Here is a 20,713-nt window from a genome sequence, read left to right on the forward strand (position 1 = left end):
TATTTCACCACATTTCAAAGTCAAATATCTTACTTTTTAATAAACTATATTAACTATATTAATGAGTGAATAAAAACTTAACTGGTCAAGTTAAGTTTTGGTGATGTCTACTTAGCACGAACAGTTTAGCATCAGTTCAACAGCAAGCATAACATTTTGAGAGTAATAAATGATGGAGGAATCTCCTGACTCCATTTGCGCATTTCTTGTGGTAGTAGTTCAAAAGAAAAATTAGTCCTTGTACGATTCCTTCTTACAAGAATTCTCCTTCCAATCTAAGAAATATAGCCATAATAAATCACAGTACTTTGGATGCTTAAACATATTTGAATGCAAATACTTTTGTACTTTTTCTCAAGTAAACATTTAAAGGGAGCACTTTTACTTTACCTGGAGTAATATTTTACCTCAAGTAGATGGTTTGTGTACTTCATCCACCACTGGAGTCTACAGCATACAGTCATACCTTGTACAGCCTAGCAGCTCTTTATAAATATTTATATTATAAATATAGATCTACTATGTTTAACTATTTTCAAAGTAATATCATAAACTAGGGTTTCAGGAAATTTTCCACTCTAGTTTTATTGCAACATTCAGAAAAAAAGAGTTGAAACTAACCTAAAACATACTGGTTACTGAATAAGATAGATATTTTACTTATTTTTTTTCTAGGTTTAAGGAAATCTTTACTAATAATAATTAAGAATTAAGAATAATAATTATTTACTTTGTAGACCCAATGCCAATGCTTACATTTTGTTATTTAGAAGACGTGTACCGGATTTAACTCAAATATTATCTTGGTGGTTTTTGAGGTATTTTAGACATCTTCAATCAGTCTAACTGTCTTACCCCCTGCATATGGAAGGGTGATTTCTGTGGCAACAATGTGCTATTTTATTTTTTTTTACCATTTTGACAAACAAGTGCACTTATAGCTGTAACTATATAACTGTACATGTTTCTTGCTAAGTGAGAAAACTGCTGCCTTATAATTGTGCCATGAAAAATAAGCAAAGCAAAGGAACATTCAAATGCTTTTATATCATGGCCTTGTCTGAATACTTTGATAATGATTCTAATTTGTAGTTCAGGAAGGTTTAATCATCATTCTAAATGTATAAGTCACCTTGTAAATGTACATATATAACAACTTAAAGTAACTAACAAAATGTAACTGTTATTTCTATCCTTTGAATCAAAATTTGCACTGCACATATTTTCTTACTGTGGTGGTTTAAACATAGCTGTGGATTATCACACTTATTCCATGGATAATTGCCAGTACTGATAAGGTAAATCTACTATGGATATTTGATTTAGATGTGGCTTATCATTTACATATCTGTAGTCACTCAAAATATGAAAAGTATTTAATCAGAATTTGAAATGTATTAGTTGTAAATAAAAACGTTTGTGCTGATTAACATTTGTTCTATGGCTGATTGTGTGGCTCTGCCCTACCTGCATCTCCAATATGTCTGCTGATCTATTTTTCACTAAAGTGACCATAGTTATTTTTCCCTAAGTAGATAAGTGAGTGTAGAGATTAGTGGGGCGTTTGTATGTGCATGATGCTAGTGTTAAAAATGGATCAGCTCCAAAAAACTATTTGGACATATGATGGAGTATTTCTGTTCTGTGCCAAATACACTCCTTTTGGCTTCATGTAGAACGTGTTTTTCATGTAGAAAGTGTTTTTTGCAGAAAGTGAAAGAACCTTGCTCACTTACCATGTAGACATGTCCTGCAGTAGTGGTTGATGCTGCTGTTTTTCGTGATGTTAAATTTTAAGATCCGATTCTGGATCAAATATGTATGGCTGGATCTGATTGTTAGCCATATTTTATTATTAAATTATTATTAAATTAAGTTCTATCATGTTTTTGTTCCTGTATTATTTATAGTGATGTCACAGCTTGCAGTCAATTGCTATGCAAAAGCTGCACATGCTCCACCCATGGCACACCTCCAGGGGCTCAGTTGTTTTCAGAGAGAAGCATAAAGCTATATCTTTATTTTATAAATCAGATAAAACTAAAGACTCTTCGAGTTAAGTCAAGAAGCTTTTATTGTCATTTTTACCATATATAGCTGATGCAGTACACAGTGAAATGAAACAATGTTCCTCCAGAAACCAGGTGCTACATTAAACAACATAGCGCTACAGCACACAACATTATGTTACATAACAGAATGCAGAGCAAGGACTAAAGTAAATGTCCTTGCCAAATAAAGTGCATCGTGTGCAAAAGTGCAATCAGTGCAGACAAAAAACAGTGCAGACAGGACAACACAAGACTTTACGCCCTCTCTGTATGCTGACTCGTAGTTCTTGCTGATAAGACCACCACTGTTGTGTCATTGGCGAACCTAATGATGTGATTTCGAACTGTGCATAGCTACACAGTCATAAGTCAGGAGAGTGAACACCAGTGCTCATTTAATGGAAATGCTGTTCCCGATTCAGCAGAGGTGTCAAAAGTACACACATCCATTACTTAAGTAGAAGTACAGATACTCATGTTTTAAAATACTCGGGTAAAAGTTGAAGTACTGATTATACCTTTTTACTTAAGTGAAAGTAAAGAAGTCTTGGCTCTGACATGTACTTAAGTAAAAAGTAGTTATTACTTCTACCCATTTTAGCTGTTAATTGGACCTCACATCATATTAATGACAGACAGACAGACAGACAGACAGACAGACAGACAGATAGATAGATAGATAGATAGATAGATAGATAGATAGATAGATAGATAGATAGATAGATAGATAGATAGATAGATAGATAGATAGATAGATAGATAGAACATTGTCATTGCATTGTACAGGTACACAGCAACGAAATGCAGTTTGGCATCTACCAGAAGTAGATGTCAAAGAAGCAATACCGGAAGCAATCGTGCAAATAGTGCAGATAAATATGTAGCATATTTACAGCATGTGATATATATGTAAGCATATGTACAGTAATTAAATATAAAGGCTATAACAGTGCAGAGATGTGTGGAGATCATTAAGAGCCTTTGCTATGTTTCCACACGGACAGCTAACGAGGTGATACCGGAGAAACTGCACCTCTTCAAGTCAAGAAGCTTTTATATACAGTGAGGAAAATAAGTATTTGAACACCCTGCTATTTTGCAAGTTCTCCCACTTAGAAATCATGGAGGGGTCTGAAATTGGTTTGCACACACTGCAGGAGGGATTTTGTCCCACTCCTCCACACAGATCTTCTCTAGATTAGTCAGGTTTCTGGCCAGTCACTGAGAAACACGGAGTTTGAGCTCCCTCCAAAGATTCTCTATTGGGTTTAGGTCTGGAGACTGGCTAGGCCACACCAGAACCTTGATATGCTTCTTACAGAGCCACTCCTTGGTTATCCTGGCTGTGTGCTTCGGGTCATTGTCATGCTGGAAGACCCAGCCTCGACCCATCTTCAATGCTCTAACTGAGGGAAGGAGGTTGTTCCCCAAAATCTCGCAATACATGGCCCCAGTCATCCTCTCCTTAATACAGTGCAGTCGCCCTGTCCCATGTGCAGAAAAACACCCCCAAAGCATGATGCTACCACCCTCATGCTTCACAGTAGGAATGGTATTCTTGGGATGGTACTCATCATTCTTCTTCCTCCAAACACGTTTAGTGGAATTATGACCCAAAAGTTCTATTTTGGTTTCATCTGACCACATGACTTTCTCCCATGACTCCTCTGGATCATCCAAATGGTCATTGGCAAACTTAAAACGTGCTTGGACATGTGCTGGTTTAAGCAGGGGAACCTTCCATGCCATGCATGATTTCAAACCATGACGTCTTAGTGTATTACCAACAGTAAGCTTGGAAACGGTGGTCCCAGCTCTTTTCAGGTCATTGACCAGCTCTTCCAGTGATTTCTCACCTTCCTTAGGATCATTGAGACCCCACGAGGTGAGATCTTGCATGGAGCCCCAGTCCGAGGGAGATTGACAGTCATGTTTAGCTTCTTCCATTTTCTAATGATTGCTCCAACAGTGGACCTTTTTTCACCAAGCTGCTTGGCAATTTCCCTGTAGCCCTTTCCAGCCTTGTGGAGGTGTACAATTTTGGACAGCTCTTTGGTCTTGGCCATGTTAGTAGTTACTAATTGTATGGGGTGGACAGGTGTCTTTATGCAGCTAACGACCTCAAACAGGTGCATCTAATTTAGGATAATAAATGTAGTGGAGGTGGACATTTTATAAGGCAGAATAACAGGTCTTTGAGGGTCAGAATTCTAGCTGATAGACAGGTGTTCAAATACTTATTTGCAGCTGTATCATACAAATAAATAGTTTAAAATTCATATTTTGTGATTTCTGGATTTTTTTTTTTTAAATTATGTCTCTCACAGTGGACATGCACCTACGATGACAATATATATAAAATCATAGACATTTTACAGATTTGAATGATGTATTGTTTTTATCTGTACGATCAATAAAACAGTAATTTATGTTCGTGTCGCCATTATGAGGGAAAAAAAACACAAAACGCCACCCAGAGGGTTAATTGTGTAAAACATGGCGGATTTGGTTTTTGATTTGAGACTTTGTGCAAAAATAAAACAAAAGTTTACTGATTAAAATTATTTTTCGGTGGAGTTTTTTAAATTATTGTATATCTAAGTAAAGAAGCGACGTCGTGAATAAGTGTATGTTTTGCTGGAGGTTTTAATTTCGCCTCTTTTATATTTAGTTATTTATTTATGTATTTATACTTTTTATAAAAATGATAAAAACAGAAATGATAGCGTTAATAACATCTAGTGCCGTTTACAATAATTTTAATTTTGACAGCCAAATATATATATATATATATATATATATATATATATATATATATATATATATATATATATATATATATATATATATATATATATATATATAAATACAAAACGAATTAAAAATGTTGTTACCTAATGAATGTGTCCAGTCTGAACATCCACATATAGACCACAAGCAAAGAAAAAATGCTGATCATCATGAATGTGTCTGTTCTCAGTCATGTTTACATCACTGACTCCCTCTGTCTCATCCACGTTAACCCAAACTTCTTACTGCCTTCTGCCTGCTGATTCTTATCTTCGTAAAGAGTGAGAGTCAGGACTTTATACACCAGCGGATTGAAAAAGATGCGCAGTAACAGGAAATCGGTTGTTCTGCTGAAATCGGTGCGCAGTGAAAAAAAAAAAGTTATATTTCACCAAATCAATGGATTAAAACTAAAGTAACGAGCCGGTTTTAAAAATGTAAGAAGTAAAAAGTACAGATATTTGTGTAAAAATGTAATGAGTAAAAGTAAAAAGTCTGAAAAATAAATAGTGGAGAAAGTACTGATACCAGAAAAATCTACTTAAGTACAGTAACAAAGTATTTGTACTTCGTTAGGTTCAACCTCTGCGATTCAGACTGACGGAGATCTCCCAGTCAGGAAGTCCGGTAAAAAGTTGCAGAGGCAGGTGTTTAGACCCAGTAGACTCAGCTTCTCAATCAGGAGCTGAGAGATGATTGTATTGAATGCTGAACTGAAGTCTATGAACAGCATTCATACACAAGTGTCCTTATTGTCCAGATAAGGGCCAGATGGAGGGCCAGATGAAGGGTCGTGAAAATGACGACATGCAAACTACATAGGGTCCAGTGAGGGTGGAAGCTGGGTCTTGATGTGCCTCATGACGAGCCTCTCTAAGCACTTCAATACGGTAGGTGTAAGTGCGACAGGACGATAGTCATTGAGGCAGGGGGCACGGGGACTTTTGTTGTCTTCAGACACATAGGAACAGCGGTGCTGCTCAGGGAGAAGTTGAAGATGTTTGAGAAAACATCTGCTAGCTGTTCTGCACATTCCCTGAGCACTCTGCCAGGAACATTGTCTGGTCCAGCAGACTTCCGTGGGTTTACTCTGTTTAGAGTTTTCCTCACTTTAGCTGTGGTTAGACAGAGCACCTGGTCACTGGGAGAAGGGGTGGACTTCCTTGCATCCACATTGTTCTGCACCTCAAACTGGGTGTAGAAGTTGTTCTGGGAGGGAGGCATCACAGTCGCACACGGGTGAAGATGCCTTGTAGTTTGTGATTGCCTGGATGCCCTGCCACATGCTCTGGGTGTCTCTGCTGACCAAGAAGTGACTGTGGATTCTCTTGGATCGTCTCTCTGATGGCATGGGACAGTTTGGCCAGTGCTGTACTTAAGGCTGTCCTGTCCCCTGCTCTGAAAGTGGATTCTCTAAATTTTAGCACCACACACACTTTTGTGGTCATCCACGGCTACTGGTTGGAGCGTGTAGTGATGGTTTCGGAGATTGTCACGTCATTGATGCAATTGTTAAAGAATCTGGTCACTGATGTGTACTCCTCCAATTCGGTGAAGTCACCATTGCTTGCAGCATTCCTAAACATGTCCCAGTCAGTACACTTAAAACAGTCCTGAAGAGTAGAGATGGCTCCTGCTGACCAGGTTTTTCCTGTTTCAGAACCAGTTTAGAACATCTGATGAGCAGTCTGTATGCTGGAATTAATAACAGAAATAACAGCGATTTGGTCTGGTTAGCAGAGGTGGGGGCGGGGCTCTGCATGATACGCACCGGGGATGTTTGTGTAAACAAGATCCAGCATGTTTTCCCCTCTCGTTGCAAAGTCTACATGCTGATGGAGTTTAAAGAGCACAGTCTTAAAATTTGCAAGGTTGAAATCTCCAGCGATAATAACATTCTGCAGGTCGCTAATAGCCCAGTAGAGTTCACAGAGTTCACATTAACACTGGGGGAATGTACAATTCATCATTAAAACAGAGGTGAATTTCTGTGGTAGATAAAATGGCGGCATGTTACTGTCCTTTACTCCACTAGCGATGAGCAATAACTGGAGACAAATGCACAGAGTTCTTGCACCATTCCGTGTTGATATAAACCCACACGCCACCATCGCGAGTCTTACGGCACAGAGCTGCATTTCTGTCGGCACAAACGCGTCTAGCCCTTCTAGCTGGATGACTCTGTCGCTGAGCCACATCTCCGTAAAAACAAAGACTCTTCAGATGATAATAATAATAATAATAATAATAATAATATGATTGTGGGTGCACTGTAATCTTGTTTATTTGTGAAACACGTTTTTCACCAAATGTGTAGTTATAGATTAAGTTAATGTTATGGTAACCTTATCCAATATATGTACTGAAGTCTTGTAATTCACTTGTACTGCACTTAGTTGAACCATAAGTTCTGGCAATGATTTGTGCTCTTGTAAGATAGGGTTAGCTGGTGTTTGCATGATTAATTATTACACAATAAGCCGTTTTGTAATTTAGCTGTGTAAAAAAATGACAGCTACATTATGCACCTACCTACTTTTTCATAGAAGGTGTATTGTGTCTGTCAGACAAACTTATCTCATAAATCCACGTAAGTAGTAAGTAACAGATAAAGAAATGTACAATATGTACTACAATAACTACATTGGAACAATACAATAAGCATTTATCCATCAGGGCATCTTGGCATCAGGGCATTTCCTGTTAACACCTTAGGTCAACAAGCTAGAATTTGCTTATGCAACAAAACATTTTTGTGGAGATGAAGTGTAGAATAATTCACACCTTATTTTGCATCATGAAATATGCTTCCACACTATCTGGTAATTAAAATAAATGGGTAAAACATTTGCTGAACTCATTTACCTTTGAAGCCTTGCAGTCCTAATGTTGTGCCAAAGGTGTTAAAACATATCTATGCATTGGTTATCACATGCTACAACTGTTGAATAACTTTTAAATACAGAACTGTGAAACTAGGTTGTTATTTTTTTGGAATCAAAGTTTAGATAGGGTTTTTGAGATGAGTAGACTTATAAGTTCATTGGTCACTGGTGTGGGGATGGTGGCTAATTGGAACAGAGGGGAAAAACAGCATGGCAGACAGTAGAAAAAGCTGGCCATATGTACTTTTGATAGTCTGAAACTATTTCAGACTAGATGCAGTCTAGGAAAATGACTTTTTGAATGTGCTGTGTTGCCAGGATGAAGCCATATCATACTAGACTTGGATAAAAAGGTTTTATAAGGAATGAAATTCACAAAAAAAAAAAAAATTCAGAATCCACAGTATCATCTTTTTGCACATTCCCTCCTTCCATAAACCTTGACTGATGCATTTAAAAACATAGAACAACCAAGTTTACTGTAGAAGATGATTGAGACGGCAGGTTGAACAAGTATGTTAAATGTTATGATTCTTACCTGTGGCTAATAGCTGGCAGTTCACTTATGTTTCTCTTTGTGCTGCCAGTAACTGAAATAGCCAGAAACTCTGTCAAAATCACTGACTTATGTTTTAATATATATTTTGGCCATGATTATGTATTAAATTCTTCCCAGTAGTCTATTTTATAGCTTTTTTTTCTCAGGTGCACTGCTAAAAGTAGTGTCTATAAACAGTACTATATATATAATATATTTAAGGTTTCTATAGCCATGGCATCATAATGATGATATTGAGAGGTTGATTGATTCAGGTAGGAAACCACTGATGGCCTATACTGTATATATAAATTTTTTATTATATTTAGTACTTTAGGCAGACAGGTTCTTTCAAAATATATATATTTTGTCAACCACAGGTGTCAAACAAAAAATTAAGCATGAAAGCAAATGAAGTCCTAGCACCAAAGTTTACAGCATATGGTATTCCTAGTTATAGTTTCCCATCCAAGTGCTAAAGAGGCGAGATCAGATTAGATCAGGTGTTCTAAGAGTGGTATGGCCTGAAGAAAGTGTTGGCTTTGCGAAATGGCTATTCATTTATTTGTTTGTTTGTTTTACATAAATAAAAATTTTACACACACTTAAAAAAAAACAGACAGGGTGCGCTCTCTGCTGTCTCTGTCATCTCTCCTCACAGCAGTAGTGGATCAAGTATACAAAGCATGTACATGATAAAAGTAGAGATACAGTAGTTAAAATATTACTCCAGTAAAAGTGCTCCCTTTAATCTTTTACTTGAGTAAAAGTACAAAAGTATTTACCTTCAGATCTACTTAAGTATTCAAATAATAATGATTTATTATGGCTGTAATGTTCCTATTATCATTTTTATCAACTCAGTTTATGTAAAGACTAATGTTACTCTTCACACACCAATCGATTAATAGAATTATATTAATGAGTCAAACACTGATTTATATCTAATAAATTAGCATGAGCCCAAACCCTTCTTTTCAAGAAATCACGCAAGAAATGTCACAGGTCTTGTGGCAAGTTGGAGTCAGGAGATTCTTCCATCATTTAATTCTCTTTAAATGTTCTGCATGCTTTTCAACAATGCAATGGCGGTTTTAGCTTGAATGACTCCCTGGGCGAACCACGCCATGATCCATTGTCTCTCCCATTGATTAGTTTTAGCTTTGAAAAGCTCCTCTCTGCTTCTGGATGAGTAAAACATATTCTCAGAGCAGCAAACAAATTGGGATACATTTCCCGAGAGCTTCCATTCATGTATAAATATCACCATTGTGCACAGTTTATCAAACTCTCAGAAACAAGAACCATAAAACTCCTTGGCTAATTGTAGCCATAAGATCCATACAACATCTATATCGTTATATGTTTTTTAAATTAGCCTTTTAAGCTGCATTGGAGATTCCCTCTACTGAACTCAGTTTAGGACATTTTCAGTACAATCACAGAATATCTTCATGACATCACCTCAATTTAAGGTAACCAAATCAATAAGTGCTGTTTAACTACAATCCATGTTTCCAAATTTTTATTTGAATTCAGCTCTCCTTACTGATACCCCACCCCTTCTTTCTAAGAGTGTATGAGTGAGGGAAGTTCTCCAGCTGTGGCTGCACACTCCGAGTACCGACCAGGTTTATTCACTGTGACATGATATAATAATTGACTGGACAATGCAAATGAGCGAAAAATGTAAAATGTACCATAACATGTACCGTAACATTATACACATTATAACCTGAGACTCAAAAACATCATCAGAATCTTATCTTTATCATATTTCTGTCTTCCAGGTTTAAGGGCTCAGTCTTTTGCAACCTCCCAGAATTGGATTGCTACTAGAAATCAACCTGAAGCTTCCACTCCCTTCCATGAGGAGATTGGTAATGTTTTGCAAGTGTTTTGCCCAAAAAAATACCAGTGCACCATCTACAAAAAAAAAAGTGCCTCACTTGCGTGCTGCTCTTTCAAATATCATTCTGCCTTATCTTTATTCACAATGAGTTAGTATTCAATACATTTCCTTCAGTGGTGAGAGCCACAATTGACCCAAAATATTCACCTCTGCAGCAGAGACTTTCCCTGTCTGAGCTTCACAGCATTATGGCTTTGATTGACCGAAAAATCCGATCACAGCCAGTGCACTATAACCTAATAAATATCCACCTCCTGTGCATTATGAAAACTCGGACCAACAGCCCAGACCCACCTCAGCATGCAGCTGACCAAGCTTATGGGCCATATGACAGATTCCAGAACCACTATGAGCCTACACCTAGTTCAAAGATCGATATGTACCACCACCCAATACCACTACCTATTCAAAGACTGAAGCCTTCTTGGTCGGAGCAGCCTTCCATTTAGCTAAAGGAGCCAGCTGCAGAATATCATGGTCCAAAGCACCTTACCAGGTGCTCATCTGAAGCTTGTGCTTCACAATCTGCTACCTGAAGATGTGTCAGAGTTGTTCAAATACCAAATTGTGGTCGATTCGGGGCTAGACTGATTTCAGATTCCTTTTTTCAACTCTCTATATCCTTATACTGTGACCATGGCTACCTTGACAGAAAATTTTTGGGTTGAGTAAGATTGCTCGAGTAATGGTTGCACCAGATGTCCATCCAGGAGATCCTTAAGCTTTTGAAAGCATTACAAATTCAAGCCCTTGTCAGACTACTGAAATGTCTGGGACCAGATGGGGATGCCAATCTGAGGTGCAGCTCTCAAGTAGTTTGCCCAAGCTGCCACCTGAGTTAAGAGCTGCTTTCAGGAGACAAATGGTGCTAAAAACAAACCTCAAGCTTCACATGCCCAGAAGATTCCAAATGGTTGCAAGCTGAATCATGGTGTCAGACTAGTGCAGTGGTGGGTAATATTCAAACACTTATGCTAACCATGATGATGGATCCGAACATACCATCTTATTTGCTGCCTTCCAGAAACTGTCCAACATCTGAGCTGCTAAAAATGTTGAAAAATTATAGGAACTGGACATTCTTCTTGTTACCCTCCTGTTGCATAAATCCAGCATGGCTGGTCCTAATGCTCCCCAAAAAGTAATTCCACACCTTTATAGAACTGAAAGGCATCTCTTGAAAGACCCAGAAAGAACAGTGACATATTTTGCAGAAGTCAAGAAATTGGTAGAATGTGGCCAAATTGGATCCAGGTAAAAACACCAGAAGGCCTCGAGTATGTTACATATCACATTATATAGTCACCCACAATGAAAAAAATCGACTGGTTTTCAACTGCACGTTGAAGACCATTTGATGGTATTGATGGTCTTGACAACACAGAGTCGGGTTATAAAAATGACCTGAAATGACAAGAGACTGAACAAGCAACTGGGCAGCCTGTGTGGATAGAAATAGTCTAATCCTTTGGATGTTGTAGAGAAGAAATCCACAGGATGCTCCACTGATACTCTTAGTAACAAGTAACTCTGGCCAGAGTCCTTCTGACAGCTCGCTGAAAGATTTTTTTTTGCACATTAAATATTATGATCTCCAATGCTGTAATCCCTGATGCCAGCCAGTTTACAACCTACAGAGAATTACTGGAAGCTATTGCATGTTGTGTTCATAGGCCAGCGGAGAGCCACTAACAGCTGAAGATTTTATACAAGCAATAATTCTTCAGTGGAGAGCATCTCAGTTTGATTGTTTCTTTTATGAATTTCAATGCATGAAACAAGGTAAACATTCTCACTTTGTCAGGCCCTAAAATAAGAAATCTGTTAAAGTAGGGGGAAGACTTTGATGAGCCATGGTACTCGTCATGGCAACTAAGCACCCAATTGTCTTTGACCCCAGTCATGCCTTTACCAACCTCATTTAAGATTATGTAAACCAGTTGAAACATCCCAGCCAATAGATGAGTCCTTGCTGGAATCAAAGAAAAGCTTTGCATTCTGAGTAGCAGAGATGCCACCTGTAATCACAAATTTTGATGCACTAACTTTCAGAGATGGAGAGCCACCCCAAAAAAAATCTCACAAATGTCCAACTTGATTGCAACTCACCTTCAGCTATTTAAGCCTGCATTTTACTCAATATGGACTGATTGCTTTGGGCAATGTAATAATGTAATAGGGTCCATAACCTGGTGCCTTATTCTATGTGCAGTTGTATGTGTGGACATTTGTCCTCCAGGGTGTGCAGTATGGACAACCAGTTGTGGTTAACCATCTTCACCTTGCCATTACCTTGGGTGTGGTATGGTGTCGTGTGTGAGCCCTGGATGTCAGAAAGTCTCTCCAAGGGAGCCATCAGTTTGTTCTCAAACTCTTTACTTATATCATGATGTAATCTGCTTGAGAAACAAAACTTAAGAGCAAAGTCATTGGAAACCTTGTCAGCTACAGTTTTGGCTGCTTTGTTCTTCGTTGCATAGGTTCACGCAAACCTTGTGAAATGGTCCATGACCACTGGTATACTGTATACTTATATCTGTGCTTACATTTATCCAGATGCAGAAAAAAAATTATGGAGACAAGCTGGAACAGAAAAGTGGTCTGGATCAGTATCAGAGGTGCCCAGGTCTGTCTATTCGGCTTCTTCTTTTTGAGACATTCACACACTCTTGACAAAATGTTCCACATCTTTACTTATCTGTGACCAGTAGAACCTTTCTGAAATCAGATCAAGTGTTCTTTCAACCCCCAAGTGACCTATGTCCTGGTGCAACTCCAGACCAGCTAATAATAAACTTAAGATGTTCTATGCCACAGAACACCATCTTGGCCCACATTGATTTTCAACCACTGTTTCAGAATTATGGCCTCTGCAGACATCTCCATTTTTACTTCAGTTCTACTTGGTCTCTTGTTCTGTGACTTGTACTGGAGGACTCTTGACCAGACTTCAGAGTTAAGCCTACTGGGCCTGAACACCTCCCTCTGTAACTGGATCCTGGACCTCAGTCAGTCCGGATCAGGAACAGCATCTCCACTACCCCCACACTGAGCACTGGGGCCCCTGCTGTTCACTCTGCTGACTCACAACCAGTGTTGTGCTAGTTACTAAGAAATAATAACTGGTTACAGAAACTAGTTACTTCATTCAAAAAGTAACTCAATTACTTTGTTGATTACTTACACCAAAAAGTATTGCATTACTGTTAAAAATAACTTTTTAGTTACTTTTTTAAAGAACGTTCTTTAATGTTCCCATTAATGCCCTTTTATGCGTTATAGTCTATACAAACACAAAACTGACTTAAACACAAAGTAATTTTTAAACACTATTTTATTTAAGTCAGACCAGCACAAACTGAATATATCACAAGGATTTCTGAAATAAATAACAAAACAAGCTGATTAATATATTCAAAATCAAAAACTAAAGTGGCTTCTGCATCATAAAAGCTGTTTTGTTGAGCCCTTAAAAATGTTCCTTTCACAGCTTAAGTATGAAAACTATCAAGTTTAGTCTAGAGGGGCTGGACTCACTTCGAGTGTGTCCACCATCACCGGGTTAGCTTCTAGCTTCGTCGAGGCATGTAGTTTCTGCAGGTGCTTCGACAGATTGGAGTTGCTGTTTATTGCAGAAGATACGACCTTCGAAACAGAAAGACACAGCTTACATTTGACAAAGGTTTTTGTCTTCATGCTCAACTAAAGTGAAATAATGAGCATATTTCCACTTTAAGAAACTCATCTTGATCTCGCCTTGACTCGCCATTACTGCTGCACATACTTGAATAAACAGAAACACGCCCACAATGCGTCTTCTTCGTGTTTACAGTGGTTGGCATCCACCAATCCTACAATGCGTCACTGCGGTAAACAGGTTAGGCTGTAGTCTACACTTCAGCCAAAATGAATACATTTAAAAAAGTAACGGACAACGCACAATATTGTAATGGTAACTGAGTTAATTTATTAATGTTTTAGAGTAATAGTTACTGTCAAAAGTAACTGTGTTACAGTAACGCGTTATTGCCCAACACTGCTCATGACTGTGTAGCAATGCACAGCTCGAACCACATCATCAAGTTTGCCGATGACACGACCGTGGTGGGTCTAATCAGCAAAAACAATGAGTCAGCATACAAAGAGAAGGTGCAACAGTTAACAGCCTGATGTGGAGCAAACAATCTCTCTCTGAACATTGACAAAACCAAAGAGATTGTTCTGGACTTTAGGAGAGCACAGAGTGGCCATTCTCCACTGATTATCGATGGATCCTCAGTGGAGATCTGGCGGACAACCTCACCTGGTCACTCAACACCAGCTCCATCACCAAGAAAGCCCAGCAGCGTCTCGACTTTCTAAGTAGGCTGAGGAAAGCTCATCTCCTTCCCCCCATCCTGACCATGTTCTACAGAGAGACCATTGAGAGCATCCTGAGCAGCTACCTCACTGCCTGGTTTGGAAACTGCTCCGTCTCGGATCAAAAGACCCTACAGAGGATAGTGAGGACAGCTGAGAAGTCAAAAGCATTGTGGAAAACCACACACACCCGTCACACACACTCTTTACCCTTCTGCCATCAGGAAAGCGGTTCCGAAGCATTCGGGCCGTCACATACAGACTGTACAACAGTTTTTTCCCGCAAGCCATCAGGTTCCTCAATACACAGAACTGAAAAGGACACACAAACACACGCACACACACACACACAAACACACACACACACACACACATACACACAAATGTGTGTTACCGAACTGTTCAACCTGAACTTAACACAAACTCATTACTCATCTTGGTAAAATATGTTTATAATGTGCTCAGTTGTATGTAATGTAATGCTGTATAGTTCTGTGTTGTGCATATTTTGTTGATGGTGGTGTGGTGGGTCGTCTCTTATCCCAGAGATCCCTCATGTCTGTGTTACCTTCTGGTTCTCCATTTTAGTTATGCTGCCATAGCGAGTCTTGCCGGAGTCCAAACTGCACAGTGACATTAACTTTCATACACCAATAGGGACACTTAATAATTCATATCCTTATCTTTCCGTCACCCTCTTCTCTCTCTCTCTCTCTCTCTCTCTCTCTCTCTCTCTCTCTCTCTCTCTCTCTCTCTCTTTCTCTCTGTCGAGTTAAACATGCTCCTGAGGCTCTAGTGACCACTGTTCCCGCCCCTCTCCCCTCCGTGGATCTTCACACTTCTGTGCGGCTTGGGACGGTCTCTCATCGGCGCCTTGGGTGGTTCCATGTGGTTCCGGAGTGGAGCGGGTGCTTTGGGGGTGGATTGGACTGTGGTTGGTGTTGGCAGTCTGCTGCGCTGGCTCGGGAGTGCGGTTTGCTTCTGGTCGTCGTCGCTGTACCCCGCAACATTGTATATCTGCTTCAAATGGACATTTGGTGCGGCCCAGATGAGGATGGGTTCCCTCTTGAGTCTGGTTCCTCTCAAGGTTTCTTCCTTATGCCATCTCGGGGAGTTTTTTCCTTGCCACAGTCAGGGACAAACATACTTACAAAGAACATATTTACGTTTAATCACCACATTATCTGTGTAAAGCTGCTTTGAGACAATGCTTATTGTTAAAAGCGCTATACAAATAAAAATGAATTGAATTGAATTGAATTGAATATGAGTCAGCCACTAGGGGGCACTAAAGTGTTAACTATTGTGAAAAGCGTTTTTTTTCGGGGTCTTCTCAGTGTGTGTGTGTGTGAACTGCTCTGACCGTGAGACTGATTAAACTGACAGCAGTTTAATAAATATGCCTAAAATGGCTAAAGATGATTAATCTCCATCTTCAATTTATCTTCCGGAGGCATCGCTAGCTGCAACAGTAGTGTAGCACAACTCAACAGGTTATGGGCCCAGGAGTTCTTCGGAGGATAAGTTTGTTGTTTTCCACTGTTTAGAAAGTCGCGACAGACAGCGTGCTAACATGGCGGAACAACGGAGGACGTACTGTTTGCCTTGACTGATGTTCGACGGAGATGAGTCTAAGTATGAGCTTTGGGAAACTAAAATGCTGGGACATTTTCATTTATCAGGACTAAAAGACACGGTGTTAAAAGGGCCGCAGTCAGAAGCTGAGATAGCAGCGGATGCAAAGAAAAATGCTGACGCATATGCTGTACTGATTTTGCTGTTAGATGATAAAAGCCTCTCATTAGTTATGAGGGATGCGCCCCACGACGGAAGAAAAGCTCTGGAAATACTGAGAGGATATTATGCGGAGAAGGGAAAGCCCCGTATAATAAGTTTATACACTATGTTGACATCGCTTCAAAAAGCAAACGATGAAAGTGTAATGGACTATATAATCAGAGCAGAGATCGCCTTCACAGCACTGCGTAACGCAGGTGAAACGTTAGGTGAGACGGTCTGTTAGTGGCTATGGTTTTAAAAGGATTGCCTGAGAGTTTTAAGCCATTCGCAATACATGTGGCGCATACAGATGATGAAATCATGTTTTCTGAGTTTAAGACTAAACTACACAATTTTGAAGAAACAGAAAAGATAAAATCAGCTGAGTTGAGCGACAGTGTGATGAAAACTCATGGGAAAGCTGGACGGCGACCCGCAAAGACGAACGCACGTGAGTGGAGCAAAGACGATGCTGAGATAGTGTGTTTTAAGTGTGGTATCAAAGGCCATAGAGCTAGAGCATGTCGACAGAAAGTGTGGTGTAGTATCTGCAGAAGAGACACACACAAAGACGCAACGTGTAGGCGTAAGGACATTAAAGACAAAAAAGATGGTGTGAGTAAAGCCTCAGAAGATGTCGAGGACTACGCGTTGAAGATGAGAGACAGAGAGACCGGTATCCAGCGGCAGCCAACGTGCAGCATTAAGGAAAATGGTCTAATGGTGGACACGGGGGCTACCTCTCATATCATCACGGACATAACTATGTTCAAGAGATTCGACAGCACATTCAGGCCTGAAAAGCACAGTGTCGAGCTGGCAGATGGCACTCGATGCAACGGAGTCGCTCAGCGGAAGGGAAATGCTGAGGTTTTCCTCATCGACAGCGAAGGACAGCAACGCAAGGCAGTGCTAAAAGACACTTTGTTTGTACCATCATACCCCCAAAGCATCTTTTCAGTGATGGCAGCGACCGCAAAAGGGGCTACGGTTGTTTTCAAAGAAAATAAAGACACCCTGATAACCAGAGATGGTACCAGATTTAACATACATGTATACGTTATATTATTTGCATACTGGAACAGAATCTAATGATAAGTGTAATGCCTGCCATGACATACAAACATGGCACGAGATCTTAGGTCACTGTAACTATAAAATGTTATTAAGTTGCAGGGTATTGTTGAAGGTATGCAGATCAAAGGTAAAACTGGCAGACCCGAACAAGAGTGTAAGGTGTGTATTCAGGGAAAGTTTGCCCAAACCAGAAATAGGGACCCTGATGTCAGAGCAAAGGCACCCTTACAGATGGTACACACAGATCTTGCAGGTCCAGTAGCCACAGAATCGATGGACGGTTACAAATATGTGCAGTCATTCACTGACGACTATTCAAACGCAGTGTTCATATACTTCCTAAAGAGGAAAAGTGACACCGTACAGGCTACTGAAAAATTTCTAGCGGATGTATCCCCTTACGGGAAAGTGAGGTGCATAAGATCCGACATCGGAACTGAGTTTACGTGCAATGAATTTTAAGCATTGTTGAGGAAAAATAAAATCAGACATGAAACGTCAGCTACGTATTTCCCACACGAAAACGGAACTGCGGAGAGGAATTGGCGTACTCTTTTTGAGATGGGTATGTGCATGTTAGTTGAAAGTGCATTACCAAAGCAACTATGGCACTACACAATACAAACAGCAGCAGTGGTACGCAACAGGTGTTTTAACAAGCGTAAGGGACAGACTCCTTATGACTCGATAACAGACAAGAAGCCTAATGTGTCAAAAATGCAAAAGTTTGGATCTGTATGCTACACATACAAACAGAAAAAAGGAAAATTTGATTCCAGATGTGACCAAATCGTTTCATAGGCTATGACAAGAAAAGCCCAGCGTATTTGGTGTATCATCCAGATACAAACAAAGTACAAAAACACAGACTAGTAAAATTTGTGAGCAAAGCGGCTGCGGAAAAACAGACACAGACGGGTGAGCAAGGTCTATGTGATGTTTATGTCGGAGTTAAACCCAATACTGGTGAGATTACACAGAGTAGGAGTACAGAAAATGCTCCAGAGCCAAGTGTACAGAGTAGAAGTACAGATAGTGATAGTCTAAATGAAGCAACCAGATCTAGTGACCGCAATCAGTCACAAAATGTGACAAATCGTGAACCCGAGAGTAGGAGATATCCGACCAGAGAGAGAAAAGCACCGAGTTACTTGGATGACTTCGTAACTGAAGACAGTGATAATGATTAGGTGAATTTCACAATAGATTATTGCTGCAGAGCAATAATGTTGAAGGTTGGACTGCATCAAGGATCGGCCCTGAGCCCTTTACTGTTTGCAGTGGTGATGGACAGGTTGACGGATGAGGTCAGACAGGAGTCTCCCTGGACTATGATGTTTGCGCATGATATTGTGATTTGTTGTGAGAGTAGGGAGCAGGTTGAGAAGAGCCTGGAGAGGTGGAGATATGCGCTGGAGAGAAGGGGAATGAAACTCAGTAGGAGTAAGACAGAATACATGTGTGTGAATGAGAGGGAGGGCAGTGGAGTTGTGCAGTTGCAGGGAGAAGAGCTGGAGAAGGTGGAGGAATTCAGGTACCTGGGGTCAACAGTGCAAAGTAATGGAGAGTGTGTTAGAGAAGTGAAGAAAAGAGTGTAGGCAGGGTGGAGTGGGTGGAGAAGAGTGACAGGAGTGATGTGTGATAGTAGGGTATCTGCAAAAATGAAAGGGAAAGTTTATAGGTCTGTGGTGAGACCTGCGATGTTGTATAGATTAGAGATAGTGGCATTGAGTAAAAGACAGGAGGTGGAGCTGGAGGTAGCAGAGCTGAAGATGTTGAGGTTTTCGTTGGGAGTGACGAGGATGGATAAGATTAGAAATGAGTTTATTAGAGGGACAGCGCATGTAGGATGTTTTGGTGACAAGGTGAGAGAGGCGAGATTGAGATGGTTTGGACATGTGCAGAGGAGGGACATGAATTATATTGGTAGAAGAATTCTGAGGATGGAGCCACCAGGTAGGAGAAAAAGAGGAAGGCTAAGGAGGAGGTTCATGGATGTGGTGAGGGAAGACATGCAGGTAGTTGGTGTAAAAGAGGCAGATGTAGAGGACAGAGTGGTATGGAGACAGATGATCCGCTGTGGCTACCCCTAATGGGAGCAGCCGAAAGAAGAAGAAGAAGATTATTCCTGCAGAGCAGTGTGTGGCATTCCACAGACTTTTGAGGGAGCAATGAGGTCAACTAACTCAAAAGAATGGATAAAAGCCATGGATGAAGAAATCCAGTCTCTAAATGAGAACAAAACGTTTACCCCGACAACACTGCCAATATGCAAGAAAACAGTGGGGGGTAGATGGGTCTACTCTATAAAGACTGATGTAGATGGAAAAGACAAATACAAAGCCAGGTTTGTGGCCAAAGGTTACAACAGGAGAATGGGAATAGACTATGGAGAGACATTTTCGCCCACTGCGGACTTGACAAGTGTAAGGGTGGTGCTACACAAAGCTGCACAAGAAAATGTACTCCTGCATCAAATGGACGTGAAAGCCGCATACTTGCATGCTCCCATAAACTATGAGATCTACATCAATCCACCAGAGGATTACCAAGTGAAAGAGGGTGTAAGAATTACAGACTGCCTCAATCCAGATTCCACCCCACGCTATATCAAATTCAGCTCATCCTCAAAACGGCTTAAAATGGATAAAAAGTAGTTATGTAGTTTGATGTAGAATTTCAGTTGAATCAATCTTAATCATAGACTTAATTGAATCAGTCTGGGAGAGGCAGCAAGCCATCAAGAACTATCTCTAACTAAAAGGTATCTGAGACCATGCATCCTGACCTGCTGGGGGCCGGTGCCAGTAAAGGTGTGAATACCGGTGATTACCACCTGCTGAGCTCTGCCCTGAGAGTGGTATCCCCCAGCCTTTTGTCCCCACATGCATGTCCTACATCTAATTTACATTGAAAGGATAACTCCGGTCTATACTTCAAAGGGAAGAACAATATAAAATAAGTGGGCAGAGTTTGCTCTGGGTTCTTTCTGACTCCGTTGAACCCAAAGTGCTTCATGTATTTTGTCACAGCTACTCTGTTATAAACTTCTTCATTACGATCTTCGTTGTCCTCATCATTTTTTCTTACAAGGGTATAGTTTACAAACTAGAAAAATCACTTTACGGTTTGAAACAATCCGGGGGATACTGGAATAAGATTTTACACAACTGTCTTTCTGAGAATGGATTTTACACAAAACCCAGCCGACCACTGTGTTTATGCCAAAGAGTCAAAAGAAGAAAAAGATCATAATTACATGGGTTAAAGATTTAATTATTGCTGCAAGCAACCAAGAGAGACTGAAAGAAGTGAAAGAGAT

At 40.0% G+C, this 20,713-nt stretch overlaps 1 protein-coding gene across 1 annotated transcript in view; it reads right to left on the reverse strand.

The window, feature by feature from the left end:
- The window catches only part of LOC310727722 (zonadhesin-like), a gene marked incomplete at its 3' end in the record, with an annotated part of 101,614 nt that overhangs the window by 6,735 nt on the left and 74,166 nt on the right, over positions 1-20,713 (reverse strand). The gene's annotated exons all lie outside the window — the stretch shown is intronic.

Source organism: Silurus aristotelis (genome assembly GCF_946808225.1).
Source record: "Silurus aristotelis genome assembly, chromosome: 6".
Lineage (NCBI taxonomy): Eukaryota > Metazoa > Chordata > Actinopteri > Siluriformes > Siluridae > Silurus > Silurus aristotelis.